The following is a 9,170-nucleotide window of genomic DNA, read 5'->3' as shown; positions in this document are numbered from 1 at the left end:
TATTATAGTAGTTATATTCTTGTACATAGGGGCAGTATTATAGTAGTTATATTCTTGTACATAGGGGGCAGTATTATAGTAGTTATATTCTTGTACATAGGGGCAGTATTATAGTAGTTATATTCTTGTACATAGGGGCAGTATTATAGTAGTTACATTATTGTACATAGGAGCAGTATTATAGTGGTTATATTCTTGTACATAGGGGGTAGTATTATAGTAGTTATATTCTTGTATATAGGGGCAGTATTATAGTAGTTATATTCTTGTAAATAAGGGCAGTATTATAGTAGTTATAGTCTTGTACATAGGGGCAGTATTATAGTAGTTATATTCTTGTACATAGGGGCAGTATTATAGTAGTTATATTCTTGTACATAAGGGTAGTATTATAGTAGTTATATTCTTGTACATAGGGGCAGTATTATAGTAGTTATATTCTTGTACATAGGGGGCCATGACGCTCACTATATGTCCATGTCCCCTATTATTCAATCACCTTTTAGTTACCATTAATTATTAGTCATTGGGACATTATGACGGTTTCCTTCTGAATGTCGCCTCTAATAGTTCTCCATTAGGTTCTGATGATTAATTGGGTCCATCATGTTTAATTGGGTTATGAGAATTATCGCTCTTCCCATGAGATTTCAGGTAATTTCGGCCTTGAAATACTCATTTGCAAGAAAGGAAACAATTTGGGTGATTAATTACCCTCATGAGAGAATTCTCATAATTTTCCTTTGGTGCACAGTTATAAAAAAAAAATTCCTCTAAAAACCTTTGAAACCAAAAATCAGCACATGGGTGCCCTACAGATCTACTGCATGTGTTACCTGGCAACCTCTTGGCTTCCTGTCTGGGTGACCACCATTGAATGTCTATCTAGACTAGGCCTGTACAGTCAATAATAATACATAATCGCTTGCGATGTCCTTTCCTCTAGGGATGTATTGACGTCACTACCATGATATAAAAGTTTAAAGTTATATTGGCATGAATAATGACGCTGATTTCACAAGCAGGCCCAATGGTCAGATCTAGAAATCCATTTTAATGAAAAACTGGCCATGTTGCCCATAGCAACCAATCAGAGCGCAGCTTTCATTTTTCAGGAACAGAATGTGAAATGAAAGCTGCACTGTGATTGGTTGCTATCGGAAACAAAACAAAAATTGTAATAATGGGGGGCACCTTTAACGCAGGGAAGGGACGCATTAAAAGTGTTTGTATGAGATGTCATACAACACCATTTTTAATAGCAAATTTAATTTTTTTCCTCCTCTCCTATCAAGAGCCATAAGCAGGGGCGGAACAATCACTGTCGCAGGGATCACAACTGTGACCAGACCCGGTGGTGCAGGGGGCCTGCCGGGCCCTCTGAGGTTGCACATCCAGCTGCAATGCAATGCAGCACAGAGACCCATTGGGTCCCTGTACTGCGATACACCCAGCCGACCAAACAGAAGCCAAAAGTTTTCATTGGTGACCCAGTGATTGAGGGTGGCGCATAGTAATGATGTCATGTGTTGCCATAGCACAGACGCTGATGAAAGCTGCTGGCTTTTGCCCGCTGCCTACACAGGAGGACGCTGCATTACACAGTACAGAGACATATTAAACCAGGTTGGGGACATATATAACCAGGGAGGGACTCAGGAGAGAGACAGTATATACCATGAGGGCCCGAGGAGACGGACAGTATATGCCAGGAGGGCCCCAGAAGGAGGACAGTATATACCAGGAGGAGGATGGTATATACCAGGTGGGCTCCAGGAGAAGACTTTATATACCAGGAGGGGGACAGTATACACCAGGAGTGGCCAAGGAGGGGGACAGTATACACCAGGAGTGCCCAAGGAGGGGGACAGTATTATACCAGGAAGAGCCCAGGATGGTTGACAGTATAAACCAGGAGGGCCTCAGGAGGGGGACAATATACCAGGAGGGACACAGTTTATAACAGGAGGGGGACAGTATTTACAAGGAGGGTGTGTATTTATGAGCAGTTCTGGGTGCATATTTCTAATCCTTGCCTAACCGTCCCTGTATCTAGCAGCATATATAAAGAGATCTTTAGAAAAAGTATTTCTAAATATCCTTTGTGATATGCTAATGAGCGCGAGAACTAGTCACAAGGGTGGGATTTCCCCCGACTAGACTACCCTCTTAGCCTGTTAGCACACCCACAGGGGCGTACTAACATGCTATTCAATGCTCATTGTCCAGCGTCATCGGTGACGCGCGTACCTGTGTCCATTGTCACCGACTCAGACAACGGGTTTAGACTCAGTGCGCATGATCAGAAGTCTCGGCACTTCCGGTCATTCACACTATGAAACCGGGTGTACGCGTCCTGGCTTCAGAGAGGTCCACATGCTAAGAGGGTGGACTAGTCAGGGGAAAATGATGCCCTTGTGACTAGTCCCCTCGCTCATTAGCATATCATAAAGGATCTTTAGAAATACTTTTTCTAAAGATCCCTTTATCTATGCTAGTGTATACAGGGACGGTTAGGCAGGGATTAGCAATATGCACCCAGAACTGCTCGTGGTCCTGGGTGCATATTGCACCTGACAGGTTCCCTGTAAGGTGTTAAGCAGCAGCGATCAATGCTAGCTCTATTACAGTTAGGTGCTGCCTGTATAACACAGCCAGCATCTGGCTCTTGAGCTCACTCCATATATCTGCACCCGAAATGCGCTATACATATATGACGGTGATTGTGAAGGAGTTAACCTTCACACCACTCCAGTGAAGATACTATGGCGATCCCAAAAGGGCTTTACTTACTATGTCTGTACCGCCCCGGGGCTCGGACAGCTGCCGAGCCGCTCGGATCCGTGCTCGTCAGTGAGTGGCTCGTGCTCCTCCCGGACCCGGGGGTCACGTCGCTCTGAAGGGATGCTGGCGCTACATGAGGGGTGGTGTTCGGTGGGAGGTTCACGGCCGGGGCCACGGTTGTTTGGGGGTTAAGTTCGTGACGCCACCCACGGGTTGTGGTGAGTGAGTGGGCACCACCGCTGCCGTTAACTAGGCTCCCGGGGACGGTGTTGCGCAGCTTGGTGTTGATCCCCTCTGTGGGCAGGGGATGGTGGCCCTGGCGGTCTGATTGGGTGAGAGGTGCGGGTGGGATGGTGCGATGCGCTGCGCTGCCCGAGGGCACTGTTGTACTCACTATTATAAATACACCGGAGTCTCTGGTAAACCAAAAGGATGGTGGTCGGCAGGGCTGTATTTTGCCTTCGTGCTGCCCTAGGCACTTTAAGTGGTCGCGCCCCTTAGTGACAACGTAACACTGAGTTTTCGCACACGACATCTGTTTAAGGCAGATCTACTCTGTAAAACACTTGAAAAAGTATCAATGAGAAACGAAGGGCGCTAACACCCGCCCCCCCAATGGGGATCACCACGGGCACATCAAAACATGGCATGAGTATAAAATATTCCCACCACACCATCCCCACTTATATACTGTGACTGTCACACTGCCCCTAATAAACTACACACTGCCCTCCCTTATAAATTATACCCACCACACCTTCCTCAATTATGAAATATGATCTGCACATTGACCTCACATCATGCTGCCCCCTCTTCACAATGTCCCATGCATGCTTCCCCCTCCTCACAATGTCCCATGCATGCTGCTCCCTCCTCACAATGTCCCATGCATGCTGCCCCCTCCTCACAATGTCCCATGCATGCTGCCCCCTCCTCACAATGTCCCATGCATGCTGCCCCCTCCTCACAATGCCCCATGCATGCTTCCCCCTCCTCACAATGTCCCATGCATGCTGCTCCCTCCTCACAATGTCCCATGCATGCTGCCCCCTCCTCACAGTGTCCCATGCATGCTTCCCCCTCCTCACAATGTCCCATGCATGCTGCTCCCTCCTCACAATGTCCCATGCATGCTGCCCCCTCCTCACAATGTCCCATGCATGCTGCTCCCTCCTCACAATGTCCCATGCATGCTGCCCCCTCCTCACAATGTCCCATGCATGCTTCCCCCTCCTCACAATGTCCCATGCATGCTGCTCCCTCCTCACAATGTCCCATGCATGCTGCCCCCTCCTCACAATGTCCCATGCATGCTGCTCCCTCCTCACAATGTCCCATGCATGCTGCCCCCTCCTCACAATGTCCCATGCATGCTTCCCCCTCCTCACAATGTCCCATGCATGCTGCTCCCTCCTCACAATGTCCCATGCATGCTGCCCCCTCCTCACAGTGTCCCATGCATGCTGCCCCCTCCTCAAAATGTCCCATGCATGCTTCCCCCTCCTCACAATGTCCCATGCATGCTGCCCCCTCCTCACAATGTCCTATGCATGCTGCCCCCTCCTCACAATGTCCCATGCATGCTGCCCCCTCCTCACAATGTCCCGTGCATGCTGCCCCCTCCTCACAATGTCCCATGCATGCTGCTCCCTCCTCACAATGTCCCATGCATGCTGCCCCCTCCTCACAATGTCCCATGCATGCTGCCCCCTCCTCACAATGTCCCATGCATGCTGCCCCTCCTCACAATGTCCCATGCATGCTGCCCCCTCCTCACAGTGTCCCATGCATGCTGCCTCCTCCTCACAATGTCCCATGCATGCTGCCCCCTCCTCACAATGTCCCATGCATGCTGCCCCCTCCTCACAATGTCCCATGCATGCTGCCCCTCTCCATGAGCTCCTAATGCTGCCTTCCTCTTTTCCATAATGACACCTCCATGCTGCCCCATTCATCATACTAAGACCACCACACTAACGCTTATGCTGAGACACCCCTCCCACACACACACACACACACACACTACCCCACTCTTGATATTGACTCCCCTACATTGCTCCACTCCATACTGAGCCCACACATGCTGCCCCTTCTCCATAATTAGCTTCCAATGCTGCCCCCCTCTCATTCTGAGTCCTTACACTGCCCCCCATCGATTTTGTCATTGCACTATCCCTCACCCCTTGTCCTCTGTCTCTAGCATTGGCCCCTGTCTCCCACTCCCCCAGCAGCAGCCTCTCTCCCCTGCCTTCACCAGCAGCCTCTCCCCCAGCATCAGCCTCTCTCCCCCCAGCCTCCCCCAGCTTCAGCCTCTCTCCCCCCAGCCTCCCCCAGCTTCAGCCTCTCTCCCCCAGCTTCCCCCAGCATCAGCCTCTCTCCCCCAGCTTCCCCCAGCATCAGCCTCTCTCCCCCAGCTTCCCCAAGTATCAGCCTCTCTCCCCCAGCTTCCCCCAGCATCAGCCTCTCTGCCCCCAGCATCAGCCTCTCTTCTTCCAGCCTCCCCCAGCATCAGCCTCACTCCTCCCAGCCTCCCCCAGCATCAGCCCCCCCAGCATCAGCCTCCACCCTCCCAGCCTCCCCCTCCCAGCCTCTCCCAGTATAAGCCTCCCCCAGCATCAGCCTCTCTCCTCTCAGCCTCCCCCAGCATCAGCCTCTCTTCTCCCAGCCTCCCCCAGCATCAGCCTCTCTCCTCCCAGCCTTCCCCAGCATCAGCCTCCCCCTCCCAGCCTCCCCCAGCATCAGCCTCCCCCCTCCTAGCCTCCCCCAGCATCAGCCTCCCCCCTCCCAGCCTCCCCAAGCATCAGCCTCCCCCCTCCCAGCCTCCCCCAGTATCAGCCTCCTTCCTCCCAGCCTCCCCCAGCACCAGCCTCCCTCCTCCCAGCCTCCCCCAGCATCAGCCTCCCCAGCATCAGCCTATGTCCTCCCAGCCTCCCCCAGCATCAGCCTCCCTCAGCATCAGCCTCCCTCCTCCAAGCCTCCCCCAGCGTCAGCCTCCCCCCTCCCAGCCTTCCGCAACATCAGCCTCCCCCAGCATCAGACTCTCTCCTCCCAACCTCCCCCAGTATCAGCTTCTCTCCTCCCACCCCATACGCAGATCTCCAGTCTGCATTAGAGACACCCCCACGTTCCTTATGAATCTTCAGCTCTGCGAGCACTTACCAGCTCCAGGGCCCGCCGCCATCTTCCTGGCTCACGTGAGTATCCTCTTCTGACACCGGCTTCCATCGCGGCGTCCTCTGCGGCGTCCTGCTGTGAGCTCTGCATGTGAAATCCACACAGCATTGGACGCAGCACAGAGGAAGGAGCTGATTGGCGCGCCTGTAACCCCGGAAGTGCAGGCGCCGGCAGTTCCGGGGTCAATCAGCTCTCTGTGCCCAGCCTCCGCAGTTTGTCTGCATTCGTGTCTTAATTGACGCGGATACAAATAAATAAAGGTGCGCCTCTCACCTCTCTGAAAATACAGCGGATTTAATGAATGTGTACAAAAAGAAAAAAAAAATATTTTTTTTTTACTGCTAGAAGGTGCCGCCCCCCTGCATCCTGCCGCCCCAGGCACGGGACCACGGGTGCCTAATGGTAAATACGGCCCTGGTGGTCGGTGCCCGCAGCCGGCTGCGCTTTGCCCCTTACTCAGGTTGGTGGTCCCCGCCTTTCTCCTGCACCTCTGTAGTAGAATGCTGACTTCCTTCGCTTCAGCGACGGGAGTCCGCTCCCCGGCTAGTGGATGTCGGGGGAGTTCGTTTGCCCGCAGACGCTGGCCCATGGGATCTCTATGTCTGGGCGGTGGCTTTCTATCCCCCTCGTTGGGCTGTTGCCTTCAGTCGGGACTTGGGTGGGAAAGAACCTAAGGTCCAGACCCCAATCAGTGAATTCGACTCGGTCCAGTGGCTTCTGGGCCTCGTACTGGGTCTGAGTCCCCCTCCTGGTGCTCCGGTTTCCGTTCGGTACCGGCGGGCCACTACCCTGTCCCAGTCCCTGACGGTTCCACCGGCTGTCTTCCCGGCTCCTGCAGGCGGCCACCACCGTCTGCCTCCTGGCCACAGGGTATCCAGGCTCCTACCCAGATCCCTGACAGACGTTACTCCTCTCTACTCCACTTCCCTAACAGATCTGTGTGTTTTTCCCGCGTCAGGCTATCCGAACTCCTCGGTGGGCGTGGCCAACCGCCTGGCTCCGCCCCTGGGTGTGAACGTCAAGACCTGAGAGGGGTGACTCAGGGTTTTTAGGTTGGCTAATGACACCTTTTTAGGGGCCGGGGTTTGTGCAGGGGGCCTACCTGTGACTACCTGGCTAGTCCAGGGCGTCACATGTCCTCCAGCCATGATGTCATGTACAGCCATGTGACAGATGCAGCCAATCACTTGCTTCAATGACGAGCTGACACCGGTGATCGGCTGCACAGGTCACGTGGATATATAGCCACATCATTACTGGTACAAAGTAGATAAAAATTGTAGCAATGGAAGATTTAAAAAGTGATTTGGGGGTATTTTTTATTCTATGCTTACTTTATTTTTCCTCATTTGCTGTTTTTATGGTTTTTGTTTTGCTTTTTTTTATATCCCCCTTTAATATCGCCATGATGTCCTGCAAGAAGTCGGGCTTTATTCCCTCACTGATCCCAAGAAGTAAATGGCACATATGCTTTATGCTTTGACCACGGATGTCCGCGTGTATCTCAGCCACGCCGTGACCTGCTGACGGTGATATTTTCTATCACTGTTGCTACGCCTGAGACTCGGTAGCGTTACCAGATAGCTTATCCGGATTTCCCACATATCGAGGAGCTTATCCTGGAATCAGCAGTGCAGGATCCTGCCAGCAGAGGGCTCCCAATGTGGCCGTAAAGCACATTTTACATACAGATGTAGCAGAGCTCAATGTGTGTTGTATCTTCTTCTAAAAGAATAGGTTGTTTTTGCTACACTAAAAAGTGTGTCGTCCTTTGATTTGGGGTCATTAGTAAGTATGGATAAATAATAAACTTTCACCCTGTGCAGTTCGCATCTTGAAACCTCCATAAGAATCGTCATCCTATATTGGGGTTTTGTCTGGTGTCTGTATTTATTAAGGAGATTTGATGTCACGACACGGACTAGGAGAGAATCTGGCGTTAGCCAAAACACACAACGACAAGGGTAACACCACGACAAACATGGGGTACATTGGGGACACTTCAACAATGGTGGGCTCTAGCGCTAGTGAGAGGGAAGATGGACACCTCCTCCACTTACCTGCTGTTGTATCCTGCACTCTTAGCCAGTCCCTATAAAGGTTCCTCACCTGTTGCCGAGCAGGAACCTGAAGCCCTGAAAAGACCCTGCAATAATCCCTGGCTAGGGAGGGGGCAGGTAAGAGATGCTAGCCACACCAGGGAAGGAAGACCGACAAGAGGGAAAACAACAACAAACTGATGCAATCAGACCTAACACTGCAGCAACCAAAGCAACTTCAACACAGGGTTTCAGCAGCTCCTTCCACCTCGAGGCCCAGCATCCAAATGGCAAAGAGAATAACCGGCACCCTCTGCTGGTAGCAGAGGATATGTAAAGGGACTGGGGGTGCTCCCAAACTGGAAACACCTGAGCTGGTAATTAGCCTGCTTGCTGGCAACGAATTCTGATATTAACCGTACAACTGACAAACATTTAATATTGAGAGTCAAGGATGGCAAATGACTCTCAAGTCCAAGATATGTCACAAGTCTCATATAGCAGAGAGACGACCGTGACATCTGTGGTCTGTATCACTTCACAGGGTCTGGCCCGGGGTTTATATTAAGTTGGGGTCTGGCATGGGGTCTTTATGTATTTAGTGACTTTGGGTCTACATTGATTTTTGGGTTTGATCTGTGATCTGCATTTGTATTCTGAGGGTTTAGGTTGGAGTATGTGGTCATAGGGGAGGTTGTCATTCAATTAGGGTCCGGATTTATTTTGGGGTCCAATAAAGGAGGTAAATGCTTTCGATTGGAGACGTGAGATATACGGTAAGGGATTTTGGGAACCACTTCACTGTCCAGATGTCAGCAAATACGAGGGCTGCTGATAAGTCTTTAGCTTTACACAGAAAGACGATATAGGATGAAACGTTACATTTATCCCACATACTCTCCACTGTTATCAACAAAGTTCTTACACCGGTATTCCAAGTTCTGTAAGCCTAGCAAAAAGAAGGATTCGGTTGTGCCTCAAATCAGGCATCTGTAGCAGCCATGGCATCAGAAATGGTGTGAAATTTGGTCCCTTGAGGTGTTTCTTCAGGTTTGGAAACAGATGATAGTCGGAGGGAGCTAGATCTGGTAAATAAGGTGGGTGGTCAACCAGCTGGAAGCCCAGCTCTGCCAATTTTGCCGTGGCCCTTGTGCAGTGTGAGCGGAGGCGTTG

This window comes from Anomaloglossus baeobatrachus, chromosome 8, assembly GCF_048569485.1.
Source record: "Anomaloglossus baeobatrachus isolate aAnoBae1 chromosome 8, aAnoBae1.hap1, whole genome shotgun sequence".
NCBI classification, from domain to species: Eukaryota; Metazoa; Chordata; class Amphibia; order Anura; family Aromobatidae; genus Anomaloglossus; species Anomaloglossus baeobatrachus.
This window is presented reverse-complemented; position numbering follows the sequence as displayed.